Genomic DNA, 21,997 nt, shown 5'->3' on the forward strand with positions numbered 1-21,997 from the left:
GTTTGTTACAACTTGAGAGTGGTGCTACCGACACTTAGTGGGGAAGAAGCCAGAGATACAGCTAAATATCCTACAATTCACAAAGTCTTATTCAATGTAAAATGTCAATAGTGCCAAGATTGAGATATCCTGATATATACATATAGCGTGTGCTGAAAACTGAGTTTCAGCTGGATGTGTTTTTGTGACACAGAGATTTCCATAATTATATATGTACCATTCTGGAAAGGAATGAAGGTTGATTGGGGCTCTGATGTAAATGTTTCAGATCCATAGTATGAACGTGTTGGTCAGGCTCTTGTGGTGGCAAGCAGCAGACACCCAACTCCAATGAGCTAAAAAAAATAAAATAAAAAATGTCTGCTTGCAAGACTGGAGAAGGGACAGTTTAGCTCTCAGAAGTGAAGGAAGGGCTACAAAAGAAATGATCTCAGGGATGAGAACCAGGAATTCTATGCTTACAGAACTCTTCTGCTCTCCTCATCTCTCACTTTGCTTGTTTATTCTCTTTGCACAGTTGTGCCTTAGGTAGCACTACCACACAAAGGACTTCCCAGAGTGGAGAATAGCCTCTGGAAGCCCTGGGTTAGAACCTCCCAGAGAAAAAACAACTTTTTAAATATGGCATTCCGAAATCAAACAGTTTGCTTAGCCTTGCTCTGGTTGTGTGCCCACCCCATGGACCAATCACTATTGCCTGAGGATGAGGTGCTATGATCATCATAACCATCTCCATGGCTAGGCAACTGAGGAGTAGCAATGGGGGCTAGAATATTGTTATTCACAATCCGATGACACCACATTGAATAGGCAAGAGGTAGCTCTGCAAAGGAAAAAAAAAATGATGGGCATGAAAACGAATGTATGCACATGCAAATATACTCCACTAGAGGATGTAAAATTATAGCCATGTTTCAAAGCAGCCATTTCTAGCCATTTTAGCATTGAGACCCCAATGTTGACACTCCTCCCTTCCCCTAGCTTTTGTCATCTGCCCCCCCCCCACACACACACACACACACACACAACCAAAAAAGAGCCGCAATGTCTACTTGGCCTCTCTGGATTTGGGAGGCAACATATTCCTCATTTGGGTGTGCTACTTGGACCCATTTATGGAGTGACCCCAAAACAGCTAGTTTTGAGTGGGGAAGAGGCAAGAGGAGGCTCTGCAACAGGTCTGGTCTGCTTAGTACTGCCATGCCCTGTGATTAAAGTCAAGGAGAAACTGCCACAATCCAATCCAGGCAGGACTACTAATGACCCAGAACCTTCAGGAATGAAGGTTTGGATCACCCCACCAGGAAAGTACCATGGCCAACTGAGGAGCTAGCTGAAGGTAAAGGAAATACGGAATGGGTAGTACAGGAAGGTAGTTATGACTATGAGCTAAAACCCTATGACCACTTGTGAAACAAGGACTGAAATGGTTATGAGTATTTCTTACTTGTTTTGTTATGAATATGTTTGCATATGTCTTTGTTTTCTTCATTATCTTATCCCCTTATCATGTAACATAACTGTATTAACTTTATGCCATTGTATTTATCTTATAGGACACCAAGTTTAAGCACTTGCATCCTCTTCTGAGGAAAGGGTTAGTGCAGTTATGGTTGTGTGCAGGACAGTTGAATTGTTAGAAGAAAGTATGACTGTTACTGTTTTTATTTAGAGATTAAGTATAGTTTAAGGAAATGTGTGTGGGTGCACATTGTTGACAAAGGATGAAATCATGATGGTTAAGTTCGTGTGTCAACTTGGCTAGATTATGGTGTTTGGTCAAACAAGCACTGGTCTGATTGTTATTGTGAGGGTGTTTCATGGATTTAAATCATCAGTCAACTGATTGCATCTATGACTGATTACATATACAAACAACAAAAGATATTACTTTCAGCAATGAGAAGTCTCATCCAATCAGTTGGAGGCTTTAAAGGTAGAAATGATGATTTTAGTAGTCAGAAGGAAGAATTTCTATCTCTATTTCAGCCAGCTTCTCCTGGGGAATTCATGGAAACTTCCCCAACTTGAGGCCTGCCCTATGGAATTCAGACTTGCCAAACCCCACTATCATGGGAGCCAATTCCTATAATAAATCTCATAATATTTACATACGTATATACATATATACCTATGTACATATAGAACTACTCCTATATATACCAAAAGTCTGTATTCTCTAGAGAAACAGAAATGACAGGATACACACACACAAACACACACACACACACATGCCCCATATAAACACATATATATGTAAATATATGAATTCCTGCAAAGTAGTGATGTTGTCCACACCCTCATACCCCAGCACTGTTGGTGGAAAGGAATAGGGAAGAAAACTAACATGTCTTTAATCTACTCTGTGCCAGGGACTGTGCTAGAGTCTTTAATTCACTATCTCATCTATTTTTCCCTAGGTCCCAGGAGGTAGTTTTTGTCATTCCCTCTTTATAGGTGTAAAAACTACTACCCGGAATGATTAACTAATCCAAGCAAGACCAGGAGTCAAACACAGATTTGTCTGCTTCCGTAGTCTCAGTCTACATCCTTTTTACTGCTTCTTGCCGCCCACCCTTATTATTCTAAACCTCATCTATATCCCCCAAAAACCTTGATTTATTAAAAAGAAGGAATTAAAAAGCAGGGTTTCTCTGCTGGCTTCTCCCATGTTCACACTGTGGGTTTCTTATTCTAAATAAACAGAAAACTTGTGTGTGGCAATGAAGATTCCATCCATCTTGAGCAGTGCCAGTGCTTCACAGCTTTTTGTAAACCTAGTAATTAGCTTTTGTCAAGCTTTGTAAAAATGTTAACAGGGTCCTGCCACTCTCCACATGTAAAGCAACATTATTACTTTTTAAACACAAGACAGCAGTTTCCTCCAGTGGAAAATGCATTTGCCCTCACAGTCTAAAGCATTCAGCTACTAAAATCATCTTAGAAGAAAAGTTGAGAATGCAAATTGAAGGGTATGGTTTGTAGATCTCACTTATTTTTGAAATAAAAGATGACTTCCAAAAAATGACATGAGCACAGAGATTGTGTAATCTCCGTTCACAGTGATTTTTCTTTGATTGATGTGCCATTAATACTTTAATTGGCAACAGGTGCAGCTGATTGTTGGTTCCTACGCTGAGAAATCTGAAATTGAACATAAGGTTCTGATAAATTAATAAACTCCTCTGCTCCAAACAGTTGTTGCTGCAAAATAACTTTCCATGGAGCACTGCTCCATCAAGCACCCTGAATTCTTTATGTTAAAAAGGAAAGTGTTACTTAATGATAAATTATAACAAAACAAAGAGGCACAGATAGAACACAATAACATCCCCCTCCCAGGGAAAGGGAAATTGCTGGAAGGAGCAGAAGAATGTGATTTATGAAATAAATTGGTTCCCTTTTGTAGACCAAAGTGTTTTGTCTCTAGATTACATATCACATTATTAAAATAGTTTTGTTATTTAATATAAAAAGGGGAAGAGAAAGAGAGGATTTTTACATAAAGTCCTTTCTCCCCGAGGTAAAAATTAATATTGAGCAGAAACCTTGAAAAAAATTCTGAAGGTTCTATAAAAGACCTTAAAGTTATGTTTTGTTTTATTTATTAACCCTATACGTGTTGAGGCCATTTATAATCATCTTGCTGCAAGAATTTGTCTCTGAGGGTGTACCGGTTTGCTAAAGCTGCTGTTATATAAAATACCAGAAATGGATTGGCTTTTATAAAGGGAATTTATTAGGTTACAAATTTACAGTTCTAAGGCCATAAAAGTGTACAAATTAAGGCATCAACAAGAGGATACCTTCACTGAAGAAAAGCTGATGGCATCCGGAACACCTCTGTCAGCTGGAAAGTCACATGGCTGGTGTCTGCTTGTCCTTTGCTCCCGGGTTGCATTGCTTTCAGCTTCTGATTCCAGTGGCCTTCTCTTTAAGCATCTGTGGATTCTCAGTTAGCTTCTACAGGCAAAGTCTGGGCTTCATCTCTTAGCTTAGCATCTCCAAATGTCTTCTGTCTGCATCGCCAAGCATCTTGGTCTGTGTTGGCTCTCTTTAAGATGTCTCTGCCTTTTATCCTCTCATAAAGGAAGACAGTAAACTTATTAAGACCCACCTTGAATGGGTGGGGTCACATCTCCATGGAAACAGCCTCATGTAGACTTACACAATAAGTCTGCAGCCACAAGGTTGGGTTAAAGGAACATGGCTTGAGAGGAACCTAAGATGGTGGCTAGGTGAGACAGGGCAAAAAGACACCTCTGTGGAAAATGCTAGATAAAAGCCAGAAAGTGACCCAGAACACCAGTTTCGGCGATGCAACAGCCAGACAAGGTCTGCTAAATCCATAGGGGCCATGCATTTGGTGAAACCAGGAGTCTGCATTCTGAAATGAGTGAGTGAGTCAACTGAAAGTCCCTCGGCTGCGCTGCGGTGTGGGGAAATGGTGGGTTGGCATTTGGAGACGGACTAATTCTTTAAAAAAAAAAAGAAAAGTCTGGGAGCAGCTGCAGATACAACTGGGAGAGCCATGCAGTGAAGCACAGCAGGAGCAGGCTGGGCTAATGCCTCTGCATCTGGCTTGGAGAATACCCCTTCCCACACCCGCTACTGGTTGTCTCAGGTCCAGGGGAGCAAAGGGGATCCAAAAGGAGAAAAAAACACATGACTTGCAGCCATCTCCCAGCAGGCGGGGGACACTCTAGGCTGATCTTTTGATTTGGGTGTTTGGGTTTGGGTTCTCCATATCATCTGGTTTTATCATATGCTTTAAGATTTTCTGTTGTTTTTGGCCTCTAGGCATTTGCTTTACTTGATATGGCCCACAGCTCAGAGCCATGCCGGGAAACCCAGTATGACAGGGAGACTTTCCCGCAGCACTGTGCACATGCCACAATATCAGCTGTGGACAGTGGCCTTTAATACAACCATGGCTGACTGTCCCAGAGCTGGGAGGGCAGAGCTGTGCAAAAAGGGGGAAGTTAACACGTCCCATTCAACCATCTTTGAAGCAGGCTGGGAATGTCCCTGCACAGCCCGGCAGCCCAGGGCTTCCCTGGAGGCCGGCGCACACTTGTGATGTGGTGCAGCCATCCCTCAGCAGAGGTCCTGGAAGAGCACAGCAGGGACGGGGAACCCACTCAGAAATCCCAGGGAACCTATGCCAATACCAAGGACTTGTGGGTCAGCAGCAGGGAACAGCCTTAAATCTCTGGGAACACCTGGGAGGTTTGATTACTGAAGCTCCCCTTCCTCCCTAACTGCTCAGACACACGTCCCACATTCAGGGCGGACAGCACCGACAACACACCCAAATTAAGTGCACCAATTGGAGCCCACAAGAGTCAGATCCCCACACACCACAAAGACAAAGTCAGGGACAACTGACTTGAGGGGAATAGGTGACTCGCAGACGCCATCTGCTGATTAGATAGAGAAAGTTTAGAGATTGGTAATTTTTTATATCTAGAAAGAACCATATCAAGTAAAGCAAATGCCTAGAGGCCAAAAACAAGAAAATCTTAAAGCATATGATAAAACCAAATGGTATGGAGAACCCAAACCCAAACACCCAAGTCAAAAGATCAGAAGACACACAATACTTGGCACAATTAATCAAAGAACTACAGACAGACAACAAGAGCATGGCACAGGATATAAAGGACATGAAGAAGACCCTAGAAGAGCATAAAGAAGAAATTGCAAGAGTAAATTAAAAAATAGAAGATCTTAGGGAAATTAAAGAAACTGTAGGCCAAATTAAAAAGACTCTGGATACTCATAATACAAGATTAGAGGAAGTTGAACAACAACTCAGCCTCCTCAAGGACCACAGAACAGAAAATGAAAGAACAAAAGAAAGAATGGGGAAAAAATCAAAAAAATCAAAAAGGATCTCAGGGATATGATAGATAAAATAAAACATCCAAATTTAAGACTCATTGGTGTCCCAGAAGGGGAAGAGAAGGGTAAAGGTCTAGAAAGAGTATTCAAAGAAATTGTTGGGGAAAACTTCCCAACACAGTATAAATACACAAAGCATAAATGCCCAGCGAACTCCAAATAGAAGAAATCCAAATAAACCCACTCCAAGACATATTCTGATCAGACTGTCAAATACTGAAGAGAAAGAGCAAGTTCTGAAAGCAGCAAGAGAAAAGCAATTCACCACATACAAAGGAAACAACATAAGACTAAGTAGTGACTACTCAGTGGCCACCGTGGAGGTGAGAAGGCAGTGGCATGACATATTTAAAATTCTGAGAGAGAAAAATTTCCAGCCAAGAATACTTTATCCAGCAAAACTCTCCTTCAAATTTGAGAGAAAGCTTAAGTTTTTCACAAGCAAATGCTGAGAGATTTTGCTAATAAAAGACCTGCCCTACTTCAGATACTAAATGGAGCCCTACCGACAGAGAAACAAAGAAAGGAGAGAGAGAGATAGAGAATTTTAACAGATATATATAGAATATTACATCCCAGGTCACTGGGACACGCAGTCTTCTCTAGTGATCATGGATCTTTCTCCAGAATGGACCAAATGGACCGTATTCCGGGACATAAAAACAAGCCTCAATAAATTAAAAAAAAAAAAAAGAATTTGTTCAAAGTACATTCTCTGACCACCATGGAATACAAATAGAAGTCAATAACCATCAGAGACTTGGAGAATTTAGAAACACCTGGAGGGTAAAAATGAGGGGGAGATGAAAACATTCCCAGATAATCAAAAGCTGAGGGACTTCATCACCAGTAGATCAGTCCTATAAGAAATGCTAAAAGGAGTTGAGCAGGCTGAAAGGAAGGGACACTAAACAATTGACTGAAACTACATGAAGAAATAAAGATTTCCAGTAAAGATCACATGGTAAATATAAATACCAATACTACTGCATTTTTGATTTGTAACTCCACTATTTACTTCCTACAGGATCTAAAATACATAAACTGTAATGATAAATCAGTGGTTTTGGACTCAATGTAAAATATGTAATTTTTGACAACAACTACATAAAGGTTGGGGAATGATGGAGTATAGTAACATAGTTTATGTGTCATGTTGAAGTTAAGTTGGTATCAAAGAAAAACAAGATTGTTATACATTTAAGATGTTAAATTTAAGCCCCATGGTAAACACAAAGAAAGTATCAGATAATAAGACCATAGAGATGAAAAGTAGAGTATGGATTACAAGAAGTGGGGGAAGGGGCAATGGGGGGTTAAGAAATGAGTGTAGGGTTTCTGTTTGGGTTGAAGGGAAACTTATAGTAATGGATGGTGGGAAGGTGATAGCATTGCAACATTCTAAATGTAATTAATCTCCCTAATGGAATGCTGGGGGGAGTAGAATGGGAAGATTTAGGCTGTATATATGTCTGCACAATTGGAAAAAAAAGACAGTCTAAATAGATGACAATTAAATGCCAAGGATGATCCTGGATGGAATCTGAGGATGGAGGAGAGGAGGCTCAAAGGGACACAGATGGGACATAAAAAAAAAAAAAAAAGAAATATAGAATGTAAGTTTTGTATCAATGTTGAATTTCTTGGACTTCTTAGCTGCTCTTAATGGGATTGCATAAAAGAATGTTCTTGTCCATGGGAAAGGTATACATGAATTATATTGTTTGTTCAAAGATATGTGCAGCTTGCTCTCATATTTTCAGAGGACAAAGCAATAGATGGATGATAGGGAGGGACAGAAGAAGGGAGGGAGAGAGGAAGGGAAAGAAAGAAATGGTGGTGTGACAGGATGTTAAAGGTGGTGAATCAGGGTATTTGGGGAGGGGGGTCGGGTTATGCTGGAGTTCTATGTATGGGGTTTGTACTGTTTTTGCAACTGTTCCTGTGATTTTGAATTTATTTCAAAATAAAATTTATTAAATAAAAAACAAACAAACAAAAAGAACATGGCTTTCTGGGGTATATAAAGATTCAAATGAGCACATTCCACCCTCTGGACCCCAAAAAGACAGGTTCTTTCCATATTCAAAATACATTAATTCCATCACAGTATCAAAAAATCTTAAATCATTTCAGTGGTAATAGTTAAGTACAAAGTCTTATCAAAATCAGTTACAGACATTGTTTGTCCTAAGGCAAAAATTCCCCTCTGACTGAGAAACTTAGAACAAGTTATCTGCTTCCAATATACAAAGGAGGAACAGTAATAGGATAAACATTCCCATTGCCATAGGGGGAAATTGAAAGGAAAACAGGGGTCATGGGACCTGAACAGTTCCTAAAGCTGGCAGGGCAAATTCCATTAGATTTCAAAGTCTGAGAGTCATTTATCAAATGATGTTTTATACTGAGGGCTGGAGAAAGCAGCAGTCCCACCCTTACCAAAGGCTTACACAGTGGCCTTGCTCTCTCTAAACGCTGGGATGATTGCTCCAACATACCCAAGTATTGAAGAGATCACCGTGATCTCAACTCCACCCTCCTCAAACATCAGGGCAGCACCCGGATTCTCTGCCATCTCCAGGGCATAGGCTCTCCCCACTCCAAAGAGTATGGTGGCGACCAGGCTCTCCCCAATCCCTAGGAATGTGCTCCACCCTCTCTGAATTCCAGAGCAAACTCATATGCATCAGTGGGTCCAGTATCCTGACCTAAGATATCTTAGCTCCAGAACTTGGCTTCCATGGTTCTGCCTTTTTTGAAGAAAATTTTCCTTGAATCTGTCCCTTTTCTGTCCCTTTTAGTCCAGACTGGCAGTCTTTCTGTTTATACATGTCTTACAAAAAAAATTTGTTGGTTTGGCATGTAGCATACGGGGGTCGAAACCATCAGACACTAGAATCTCCCACAAATCCTTTCTGGATAACTTCATTTCCAATCCTATCTTGTACTGAAATGGCTGTTGGGTTCTATGTTTGGTTAATTCCTCACATGGGGCACTATCCTCTGGGGTCTCACTTTCTAGAAGCCCAGAATTTTCCAGACCATCAATTTCTGGTTTCTTTGTACCCAAGAGTTCAGTTCTCAGCTTATCTCTTTCCTCTTGCAGTTTACTATAAGCTGCAAGGAGAAGCCAGGCTTCATTTTCCACATTTAATCTCAAAATCTCTTTGGCTAAGTATCCCAGCTCATCCCTTTCAAATTCTGTCTTCCATCTGACACCAGCACTCAATTTTGCCAAATTCTCTGTCAGTATACAACAAGAATTACCTTTCTTCAAGTTTGCATTGACACATTCATCATTTCTGTCTAAGACCTCATTGGAAGTGTCTTTGGAATCCATACTTCTACCAACAGTCTCTTCAAAGCAATCTAGGCCTTTCTATCAAGCCTCTCACAATTCTTCCAGAATATTCCCCTTACCTGTTTGTAAAGCTATTTCATCATTTTTGGTATTTGCAAGTTCAGCAGCACCCCACTCTTCTGGTACCAGAATCTGTTCTGGTTTGCTAAAGCTGCCATTATGCAAAATACCAGAAATGGATTGGCTTTTATAAAGGGGACTTATTAGGTTACAAATTTACAGTTCTAAGACCATAGAAGTGTACAAACTAAGGCATCAACAAGAGGATACCTTCACCAAAGAAAGATAGACGGCATCCGGAACACCTCTGTCAGCTAGGAAGTCACATAACTGGTGTCTGCTGGTCCTTTGCTTCCGGGTTGCATTGCTTTCAGCTTCTGATTCCAGTGGCTTTCTCTTTAAGCATCTGTGGATTCTCATTTAGCTTCTCCAGAGCAAAGTCTGGGCTTCATCTCTTAGCTTAGCATCTCCAAATATCTTTCTGTCTGCCTTTCCAAGCATCTCGGTCTGTGTCGGCTCTTCAAAATGTCTCTGCCTTTTATCCTCTCATAGAGGATGCCAATAAATGTATTAAGACCTACCTTGAATGGGTGGGGTCACAGCTTCATGGAAACAACCTAATCAAAAGGTCCCACCCACAATAAGTCTATACCCACAAGATTGGGTTAAAAGAACATGACTTTTCCAGGATACCTAATAGAGTCAAACCAGCACAGAGGGAGACAGAGAGTTTTAGGCCTTGATTTCCTATCAATGAAAAACAGACCATGTATTTTTAATAACCTTGGTTATACTGGCAAAGAAAAACCTGGGCAATTGTCTCCATCCCCTGAACCTAATGTAGGAGATGACTCAGGATGTAGGGAGATTGGAGAATCAAGAAACTCAAAAATTGTAAGAAATCCTAACCAAGAGAGAAAGTGATCCTAATGTGGGGAGTAGAGGAAACAGTAGCTTGAGTAGGAGAAGGCCATGGGTACCAGACAAAGGATAGACTAGCTGTGCCCTTTTTCTTCTCTGCGTGGAAGTCTGCCTGCACTGTAGCTAGTCAGAAAGGAAGCCCTGAACACCGAGACAGTCATCTTGGAGCTCTGGGGCAAAATCAGGGGAGTGGAGCCAGGCAAAGCTGGGGAACCAATGACAGTAGGTGTCAGTGAGCTGGCTGACCCCATGAGCATTTCCTCTGACCCCAGTCCCTCCACCCTATAGGCTGGGTCAGGACCAAATTGCTGTAAGGCTAAACTTGTGGAAAGGAGAAAACAGGGAAATGTTGAACCCAGAAAAGGCATAGATGCACTTGTCTACCATCATTCCCATGACCCATCAGAAAACAAAACAAAACAAAAAAAACAATTCACCAGAAGAGCACAAGCCAGGACCTAAACTTTTCCTGCCCTCCCATATTGACAAGACTTGTAAAGGCAGCTAAAGGCCCCAAGGGAATACAAGGTGCACTCACAAGGGGGAAGATAAGACATCTGAAAAGTACCAGCAAGCAATATGAAAAACAACAATTGCAGCAGCCTATACCAAAGAGAGTCAAATAAATGAAACAGAAATTTGAAATAAGCTTGATAAGTATCTCCAGAGAGGCAATGAGAATGGATAATGTAAACATAAAGTAGGAGTAAACATTATAAAGAAACTCGATTAGAATTACTGAGTGTGAAAAATGTAACAGTTGAATTTTAAAAACTGAGTATATTGGTTGAAGAGCAGAATAGATGTGGCCAAAGAACAGAAGTATTAGAAGAAATAAAGTGATGAAAGAAATAAAAGAAATGGGCACTGAAGTAAAATTTTCAAAATCTAATCAACAGGAATCCCAGTGGGGAAAAAAGAGGCTATAGGGTAAGAAATAGTGACGAAGTAATAACAGTTTCCCAAAAATGAGAAAAGATTTAAAAGTCTAATAGAGTGATATTTAAAAATAATAAAGACCATGTCAAAATTCCAAAGGTTTACCCAGAGAGAAAGCAGAAGCACAGGGCAGAAGGAAGTAACTGGGTACTGAAAATCTTGTCATGTTCAGAGGAAAGATGTTGTTATTGATAAGCTCTTGGAGTTGATGGAAAGAAATTGAGCCAAATGTGGGTATAAACAAGTTAGGGGTATTCATTAAAAGAATAAAAATAGAATGTGTAATCTTTGGGACAACAAAATAAGATTTGATTTATCCAGAGGAATGTAGGAAAAAAGGCAAAAGAAACAAAAAAATAATGAATGGTAAATATAAAATAGTAAACTTGAGAAATAAATCCTAATACAAGAAACAATGGAAGGTTGACAAATATTTATTGAAAAAACATTCTAGGCAAATATGAACCATAAAAAAACTAGACTAACAATTTTAATACTGGACAAAATAGAATTTAAATCCTGAGGGGGAAAAAAGATATTTTGCACAAGAAAAAAACAATTTCAAGAAGATATAATTGTCATGAACGTATATCTCCCTAATATTAGAGTCTGAAAATATATATAGCAAAAATTAGCAGAACAAATGCTAATAACAGGGAATAATAGTGTGGGGAAGGCAGTATATGGGAACTCTGTACTTCTTGCATGATTTTTCTGTATATCTATAACTGCTCTAATTAAAATAAATTAAACAACAAAAACAGCATAACTACAGAAAAAGAAGAGCTAAATCAACAATAGTAGTTGAAAATCTAATCCTCCACCTCTCTCAGAATCTAATAGATCAGAGAGACAAAAATTAAGCAATGATACGAAAGATTTGAATAATGTACATAAGTAAACTTAATTTATTAAGTTTATTATTATCAGTATTTTTGCTACTAGTTATTCTGGGGGTATCAACTCAGGGATGAAGAGCATGAAGTGTGTTTACCATTTCCAAGAACTTTCAACCTTACATTGTCAATTTTCCTTTTAGCATTCTTTAATGACAACTTAGATGCCGTAACTCTTTAATCATTCTTGGTTATTCAAAGTCTATTCTAGCTAATACTTCAAACTCAAAGTCAATATAAACCTCTTCTCTTCTGTCCTTAATGCAGACTTTACACACGGAGCTGTACTGGGGACAAGGACCTGTACTGGGGAGAGGCCACTGTCTACTTACTCCTCTGTTTCTTTCCACTCCAGTCAAATACAGAAGTTAGAAGCCTAACTCTTCTGCTACACAGAGGAAGAAATCTTACCTAACTAGTCACTTATTAGCAATAGGGCAGTTCCCTGGTCTCTTTGCTCCCCTGGTTTTTTGGGTTCATATGGCCTCAAGGAGTCAAGAAAAATCCCCAGGCCTGATCCACCCACAGGGAAAAGAAGAAAAAGACTCTCACAAGGAACTTCACTTCTTTCAAAGTTAAAAAGTCCCAGGGCTCATACTAGGATGAGGCAATGAGGCACTTTACCTAAGAAACAAAATGTAAGGAGATACCAAAAAAACTAAGTAATCAAGATGAATAATTGTAATTTTGTATTTTGTAATTAAAAATTATTGCCAGAAACCTATGATGAACAGAATATCAATTTTTTAGGTAAAGATAGGATCAGTATCGCCGATTTTTCTTTTTGCCTTTGGCTCCAATATGGCACTGGAAAGTCTTTATTTTGACTGCCTCTTTCTTTCCCTTCAACAGCACTTTTACACAGACGCAAAAAAAGGGTGGGAGTAGGAGCTGATGATAGCAGGATCAGTTCTGCTTCCTCGTAGTAAGCCCTAAGGAAAATGTGTAGCTTCTAGTACCAATGAATCCTTTTAAATAGTGGGAAACTTATTGTCGCATGGCATACAGCAGATGGCTCTACCTCCCAGACAATTCAAGGCAATACCAGAAGGTCAATGAGAGTTTTAAAGAGAAAGAAAAGCTAAAGAGTATCTCCAACAAACGCAGGAAACATATTATTTTCTGAACATACATGATCCATTACAAAAAATCTCCATATTCTAAATTCTAAACCATTGTAAATTGCAAAGGATCTACAGCTTGAAGACAAATTACCAATATCCAGCTGTTCCAATAAGTGATCAAATAACAATTTCATTTGGTCCAAACTAATACATAACACAGACCATATATTCTCTGCCGTAATGCTATAATATTAAAAATCAATAACAAAAGGAGAGCTTGAAAAATAATTCTGGAATCTTTAACGTAATTACTAACTAGAAGACCTTCGCCTTTGGCAATGATAGCGTAGCTTGTTTTGGACTAAGCTCTTCTTCATTGACATCTACTATAAAATCTGTACATAAAACAAGTGTTTAACACATTAGAGAGCAACCAATACAGGCAGAACTTGAGAGGCTGTGATCCCTTAAGAGAAAGGAAGAACGCTGAGAGAGATCCACATTCACCTGGCTTTTTCCCTGTGGGCATTTGCCAATTAGTCGCATGAGGGAATAAACTCCTAGCAGATAGTGGAAGTTTCAATGGGCTGAGGAACCAGATGTTAGAGGTTAGGACAGCTAAAGTGACTGGGACTTGGGTGCATGCCTGAAAGAAGGAAAGCACCAGGAAGTCAGCTTTAAAATCTCTGTTCAAACCCCTTGAGACTTTCACCAATTTCTAAGTTGCACAAAGGGTAAGACTCCAAAAAACCTATCAGGAACCAGCAGCTGGAAGGTTAAAGGGCTAAACAGAGATTTTAGAAGACTTCTGGTTCTGGGAAGACAGAGATAGTAATTCAAGGCCTGCCAAAGTGGAACATCCCTGTTTAACATTCCAGGCTCTAAGTTGAGACATCAGAATGTCTGTATCCTAGGAGTAAAGACAAAATGAAATAGAACAGCACTAAAATCAACCTTCAATAGGATTAAGGCGATCTGTGTGTACTCTGTCTGCTGCCAGAAGAGATCCTAATCCTCTTAGGAGGAAGATAACACCATCCAGACTCTCTATAACCTTTAATACACAATGTCCAGCATCCAATTAAAAATTATGAGGCATGCAAAAAAGAAAATAACCAGTTGACCAAGAGCCAAGCAGAAAAGGAACCACAGATGATTTGGATTTTAAAATTATTTGATAGAGACATTAAAATAACTATGGTCAAGAAAATATAGAAAAAATGGAAAATTTTAAATTTAGGAAAGACTTGGAATCTACATAAAAAAGTCAAATGGAATTTCTATAACTCAAAAACACAACTAAAATTAAAATTCATTAAATGTATGGCATAGCAGATTAAACAGAGCAAAAAAGAGAATTTGTTAACTAAAAGATAGGCCAGTTGAAAGTACCAAGATTGAAGTAGAGAGGGAAAATATATAGAAAATGGGGAGAAGAGTAAAAGAGATATGTGGAACACAGTGAAAATGTCCAACATGTGTAATTGGAGTCACACAAAGTAAAGAGAGTAAGCATGGGACAGAAACATAATTCAAAGAAATAATAGTTGAGAATTTCCAATACCAAAAGACATAAAACCACAGATTCATTAAACTTTAAAACTCCAAGCAGAATAAATATAAAGAAAACTAGATTTGGCACAACATAGTAAGGCATGTTAAAAATCAAAGACAAAGAGAAAATCTTAAAAATATTCAGAGGGAAAAAAGATAAATTGCCTTTAAAGGAGCAATAACAAGTCTTGGGCTGTTTTATCAACAAAAATGGATTCCAGAAGACATGTAGAAAGAGATCTTTAAAATACTGAAAGCAAGCAACTTCCAACCTATTATTTTACAGCTAGTCAAAACATTTCTCAAAGTTGAAGGTGACAGAAAATCTTGTGCCAGAAATAAAGACGAACTCAAGAAATGATGAAGACATATCAGAACAACACAGAAACCAGCTTGAAGGGGCTCCCACTATCCAAACCTGGGACAGTATCAAAATTAATAATAAAAGTAAAGAATTATACCTCTGTGAATAAAATAAGAATTCATAAGTACACACTGATACTAAATGCATTATTGAATTAAAGTATAATTCCAATTAAAAAATGTAGAGGGAATGATGGGGCTAGGAAATTGCTGTTTTGCAACCATCATAGTAATAATTGATTTGAGAAAGAACCTTCAATGTATGATAAAACTACTTGCTGAAAAGTTGATGAGGAAACAATGTTTACATACTCTCAAAATATCTTCCCACAAATTACTTATTAATTGCAAAGAGATATCATGTGCCTTCTAATGTGATGCCCTGAGAAAGAAAGATACAAAATTACTTATGCCAAAATGTATAATCTCAAGGAAACCCAAATCAAGGAACAGTGTGCAAAACATCTGGCCCATACTCTTCTAAAATGTCGATGTTATGAGTGAGTTAGGAAGCTATTCCTATAGGTCAAACTAGAGATGATGAAAACCTGCATGTTTTAGTTTCCTGAGCTTCTCAAGTAAATACCATGAAATGTGTCAGGTTAAACGATGGGAATTTATTTGCTCATGGTTTTGAGGTTAGGAAAAAGGTTCAAATCAAGGCATCATGCAGGCGATACTTTGTCCCCAAAGACTGACTTTCCGGGATCATTAACTTGTCACATGGAAAGGTACATGGTGGCATCTCCTGGTCTCTCCCTTCTCTTCCAGTTTCCATTGGTGTTCAGCTTCTTGCTTCCTGTGACTTTCTCTCTCTCCATCTGAATGTCATTCCAATTATAAAGGACTCTAGTAACAGAGTTAAGACCCATCCAAATTGGGCTGGGCCACACCTTAACTGAAGTAACCTCATCAAAGGGCTCCACTTTCAATGGTTTCACACCCACAGGAAGGATTAGATTTAAGAACAAGTCTTTCTAGGTACATACAGCTTCAAACCACCACACTGGGCTAAAGCAATCACAATGGGGATTTTGAGGTGGGATCAAAAATGTGAAATATAAATTCTACGTTTTTAGCATTTAAAGACTCCTTGGATGTGGGAGGAAGGAAAATGAAGCCCAAGTTTTCCAGTGGGTATATTTACCCAGGATGAGATTTAGGAGAGTACATTTAGATGACAAGGTGGGATGAGTTCTAACTTAGAAGTAGACTTACTTTGAAATAGACATGAAGATTCCTGGCCAGCATTTGTGTTGAAGAGAGAGATCACGTCTGGAAACAGTCTGTGGAGCCATCGTCTCCTGGAGAGTGGTTGCAGCCTTGGGGTTAGGTGAGAACACCCAGGTGAGCATGGAGAATAAGAAGAGAAGAAGAGATAAAATGAAGGGACTACCAGAGGACTGAGCAAAGGAAAAAGAGCCAGCAAAGGAAAACAAAAGGAAGGGTCAGACAATTTAGAAGAGAAATGGAAGGATTTGGTGTCCAGGAAACCAAAGAATAAGAGAGTTTGTAAGACAATATACCAGGCACCACTCTAGGTATCAGCATATAGAATTGACTAACATAATCCTTGCCCCATAAAGCACAAAAGCTTGTTGGAAGGAAAGAAAAACATATAAAGAAGTCAAATATCTATCTCACATGCATTGGAAGAAAATTACAGATGATGTATGGTGAGAACCTAAAAGGAAAAGTTTACAACACTTCTAGGGTTTTAGGGAATGTATCCCCAGGATCAGTGGAGCATCTATAGGTGCTCTGGAATGGTTATTTAATGGGCTTAGTGGTACTTGCTTTATGCTGTTCATTACAAACCCCAGGAAAGCCACTGGTATGCTTGAGTGAATATGTAACTGTCTACCCTCAGAGGGTCATGAAAGCTAATGAAGAGGAGTCTCACTGTTTACATTGTGCAGCTTACTCACTACCTTTTGCATCCAGTCACCTCTTTTCTCAAAGAAAACCTGGAGAACTTTTCCTTTTCTCAGTCCCTTTTTCACATTTTTAAAAATCACATTGTTGTTTGGTGACTGTGAAGAAAATGATATTCCAGTTAGGGAGATTCCGTACAAGGTTATGGACACTTCAGAAAGCTTAGCAAGAAATATAAATCACTTAGTGCCAGTGGGAGACAAAACTGGAAGAGATAAAATTGGAAAGAAAGTCAGGGAACTATCGAAAATGGCAATCTACTAGCACTTTGAATAGAGTGGTAAAGGAAACAGATAAGAAAATCATAGCCATAAATACACAGATAGTGCTTCATATGTGCCAGACACTGTGCTCTACAAATATTAAGTCATTTAGCTTAGGTTCTGTCATTATCCCAATTTTACAGATGAGAAAACTGAGGCACAGAGGGGTTAAGTAACTTGACCACACAGTTAGTAAATGGTGGGGCCAAGATCTGAACCTGGGCAGTCTAGAGCCTTTCTGCACCCTTGACCATCCTCTAGAGCAGCAATCAGGCATTAGGTAATGGCAATTGTGATAAGTGCTTTGACAGAACAGGGGGCTGTGAAAACCATTTCACAAATGGAGAAACCTTAAACAAATTGAAAGTAAATGATTTCCTCATCAGTACTGAGTTGAATTCTAAATCTGGATCTCCATATTCCTGGGCCAGTTCTCCATTCCTTTCTCTTCCCTGATCTTGCAGCCTCCTAAAGGCTAAAACTGAAAGACAGAAAGGAGTTAACTACCAGTCAACTAATAATGCCTTATTGCCTGACAGAAGAGCTCTATGTTGAAAGACAGCCACTCTAGGGGCCAGGTCTTGTCTCTCTCATAAACAAACTGTGAGATCCCAGGTGGGCACATGGAGCACTGTGCCTCGATTTCCTCCTTTGTAAACTGAGGGTGGATAATTGCTGAGGTCCTGGCGGCTCTCACATTTTATGACTAAAGCATCAGATCAGACTTTCTGTGGGGCTATGGACACTTCCCAAACCCCCAAAGACTTTAACACATTTGTCAGTGGCCATAAAATTACATTGCCAAAGAGAATAATATATTTTAAATGTATGTTATGCTCAAAAAACATATAGTTACCCTTTAAGAGATAAGGTTATATCTGTAAATAGCAAAATCAGTTCTGTTCAAATGAGGACAGATACTGCAGAACACTCTAAACTATCAGAAATATTTGAAAACATTGGAACTTAAATAGAAATAATATGCCTGGTTCATAGTAGGCACTCAAGCACTATTTGTGACTTCCTTTCTTGGGTGCCCACTTGTGAGAATTAGATTAAGTTTAGCTTTCACAGAGGGTGGGGGCAGCTCAGAGGAATGGCAGAGGGTCAAGAAGCCAAGCTATAATCGGCAGCCGGTCCTCCTGTTTATCCACCCACTGTCTTTGCAAGGTGGAGACTGGTGGGGGGGTAGAGGTTCCTTAAACAGCTTCATAAGTTGTTACCAAACTAGCTCAGATTGGCTCTGCAGTTCAAGAACAAAGGAAAGAGGGGTGGAGACTTGTTTCAAACGTTCCAAGTTTGTGCAGGAGGCTTTTTTTCAAATGTTTCCAATTTGGGCAGGCTGCATGTTTCAAATTTGAGCAGGCTAGTTAGGCTTGTCGAATGGAATGTAACCTCTGAATTATCCAGCCAATGGAGAAACAGGGGAGGGACTTGTGGTTAGGTGTAGGGAATAAATACTGCTGGGTCTATGTTCTGTGCGCCAATCCCCACATTTTGGTTGGGCCCATTCTTGCAAGACTGTGAATAAATTCTTTTCTTCTCCACAATCGGGTGAGCATTTATTCCTTTTTAGGAATAGTGCTTGTTTCTCACATGCTAGGTTCTGCTTGCCAGACTTCTTAAATCCTGGAGTGTTTTCCTATGAATTTGTCTTCTTGTTTATACTTCTTTTTATGAGCTGAGGCAATTTTACAATTAATAACTGCCTCAGGTGTACTAGTTCCTTAGTTTTTTGTTTGTTTGTTTGTTTGTTTTTCTTTTAAATATTGCTATGTTTTCCCACCTTTGGGGAAAAAAAAACTTGGTACTTACCAAGTACCAATAGGCATACCCATCTGCAAATGGGCACATTTCTAAGTATTCATCAAGCAAATTAGCACTGGTTTGATTGAAGACACCTGGTTAAAGACTCCAGTCTTTGAGAAAGTAAATTTGCTTGGGATAAAAATAGAAACTAAGCCTCCCAGGACTGACTGGTATGTCTTTAGACTTCTAATACTCTTTGACATCAAATGAATCATCATTGTGACATTGGAGAATATGAATGGGCTGGCAAAATCTTTTAGATGAGGAAAAATTGAGATGTGATTGATCAACTTTCTCTGCAGCATAGATGGACTCAAATGTAAATGTAAATTCATGTCTGCTGGGAGCTTATAAAGGAATTCTGAGAGAACAGTAATGTCAAAAGCAAACTACCATTTATTGAGCACTAACTACGTGTCACTGATATGCTAAGCATTTTATGTAATTTTTTAAAGTTAATTCTTACAACAACCTGTGAGCTATGGGTCATGATCCTCATTTTACAAATGAATAAACTAAGATTTAGAGAAGTTAAGTAACGCCCAAAGAATCACCGGGAAAACACTGGTAATCCAAAAAGAGTGACTAACATTGGAGGACTAGAATAAGCGATGTATTTGTTTCCTATGACTGCTGTAACAAATTATCACAAACTTGGTGGTTTAAAATAAAACAGATTTATTTTCTCACACTTCTGGAGGCTTCAAGTCGAAAATTAGTTTCACTGGTTCAAAATTAAGGAGTCAGCAGGGCCACACCCACTCTGGAGGCTTTACGGGAGAGTCCGTTCTTTTCCTCTTCCAGCTTCTGGTAGCTGCTGGTGTTCCTTGGTTTGTGATCACTCCAATCTCCAAGGCCTGCATCTTCAGATCTTTTTCTGCTCTGTCTTCACATTGCCTCTCTTCTGTGTGTGTCAAATCTCTCTTTGCCTCCCTTTTATAAGAATACTTGTTGTTCCGGTTTGCTAATGCTGCCGTTATGCCAAATAACAGAAATGGACTGGCTTTTATAAAGGGGGTTTATTTGGTTACAGTCCTAAGGCCATAACGGTGTGCAAACTAAGGCATCAACAATAGGATACCTTCACTGAAGAAAGGCCAATGGCGTCCAGAAAACCTCTGTCAGCTGGGGAAGTACGTGGCTGGCGTCTGCTGTTCCTTTGCTCCCAGGTTGCATTTCGAAATGGCTTTCTCCAAAATGTCTCTGGCTCTCTCTTAGCTTCTTCAGCTCCTGTGCGTCTAACTGGAGCAAACCCTGCTGCTCTGGAGCAAACTCTGTGCTAGCATCTCCAAACGTCTCCAAGCATCTCCAAGTGTCAGCATCAGTGTCAGCTCTTAGCTTCTCTCCAAAATGTCCCTCTCAGTTGCTCTGGGCTCCTTCTGTTGTGAGCTCTTTTATAGGACTCCAGTGATTAAATCAAGACCCACGTTGAATGGGTGGGGTCCATATCTCTATGGAAATAATTCAATCAAATGTTTCACCCACAGATGACTGAGTCATATCTCCATGGAGACATTCAATCAAAAGGTTCCAACCTAATCAACACTAGTACATCTGCCCCCACAAGACTGCATTAAAAAATATGACTTTTGGAGGGGCATAATATATACAAACTGGCACATATGTAATTGAAATTAGGGCCCACTTGAGCAATCCAGGATAATTTCCCCATCTCAAGATCCTTAATTTAATTACATCTTTTACTGTATAAAGTAATATTCAAGGGTTCTAGCAATCACTGCATGGGGAAATGACATTCTCCTCCATTTGAGTCTTCCTGTTGAAACTGTCACTCTCTCTTAGCCTTCATGGAGTTTAATAATAGTAGTAGAGAGTCACAATCACTTGTCCACAGTTCTAAATTCCTAAAAACTCTGAAAACTGAAACACTTTTTCATAAATTTTGTACAAATCCAGTTAGAGGCAAAATCTGACCCAACTGACATGTGACTCTTTATGACCCTTATTTATCCACTTAACATGCATGTTATTCACTATGGAAATATTAATTTGTTTGGCTACTGGGTGTACTACTAGGAATGTTATATAATTTACATTCTTGTTATTCTAATATCTGAGAAGATCTGAGCTCTAAAATACATTTGACCCAAAAAGTTTTAGATAAGAGATTGTGAACTTGCAATAAGATTGGAGCTAGAAACAGTCCCAAAAGATTTTGGTAGTGATGAACCTGTAAGGTAAAATGGAAATTTCTTTAGGACACTAGAGTGTAGTGGGGGCCTTCAGGGAGTCATGACACCAACATATTTAGAAATCCCTGTGAGTGGTTAAGAAATTATCTCTAGGAAGATAATAATAGATATTATTATAATATAGACAGATAAATATGCAATTTATCGGGGAAAAGACAAGGTATTCAGAAAGTAACCCTTTCATCCCTTTATCTCCAGGCAGCATTGTACCTAAATGTTTTGGATGTCAGTCTCCCTGGAGTAACCGGATTGGAGTCACTGTCCCTGACTCATAAGCAACGTCTCCAGCTGTGACCATGGGAGAGGGTGCTGACAGTAGGGAGGCAGCTGGCCAGCCTGCTTTGCTTCCCAAAACGCTCATGTAGTCACTGCCTCCAGCTCTGCACAAAGCCCCTCGGAGCAGGCCTGCCCCTTGCCTACTTGCAGAGCCCCTTCTGGGCTTTGTGGATGTGAAAGTCAGGAGAATCTCAGATTTTGACCACGTTATATACTCATCCTTTCCCTGCTGCCACTGCTACCATCACTACCAACACCAATTTTCCCTGTTGAGTATTGTCCAGCCTCGCTTACATCTTCCAAAAATAAGTCTCATTATACCCAGTTCCTTTCACCCAGAAGACACACATACAAACACACCTTTGAAGTGATGGTCTCCTTATACATATTCATACAAACACAAACACCTCTCACCCTTACCTTCTTTGGAAGGATCTAAATTCAGTCCCAAAAAAATGAAATCACACCTTGCATTTCTAGTGAGTTTCCTGATATA

The 21,997-nt window shown here is 39.4% G+C and overlaps 1 long non-coding RNA gene across 1 annotated transcript in view; it reads left to right on the plus strand.

The window, feature by feature from the left end:
- LOC119527079 overlaps positions 1–21,665 on the plus strand; it is a 43,861-nt gene extending 22,196 nt beyond the window's left edge. The window contains exon 3 of the long non-coding RNA XR_005215320.1: positions 21,424–21,665. This is a non-coding gene — a long non-coding RNA (uncharacterized LOC119527079). The remainder of the gene's footprint in view (positions 1–21,423) is intronic.
- The last annotated feature ends 332 nt before the right edge of the window (positions 21,666–21,997 follow it).

The sequence above is a fragment of the Choloepus didactylus genome, chromosome 2 (assembly GCF_015220235.1).
Source record: "Choloepus didactylus isolate mChoDid1 chromosome 2, mChoDid1.pri, whole genome shotgun sequence".
NCBI lineage: Eukaryota > Metazoa > Chordata > Mammalia > Pilosa > Megalonychidae > Choloepus > Choloepus didactylus.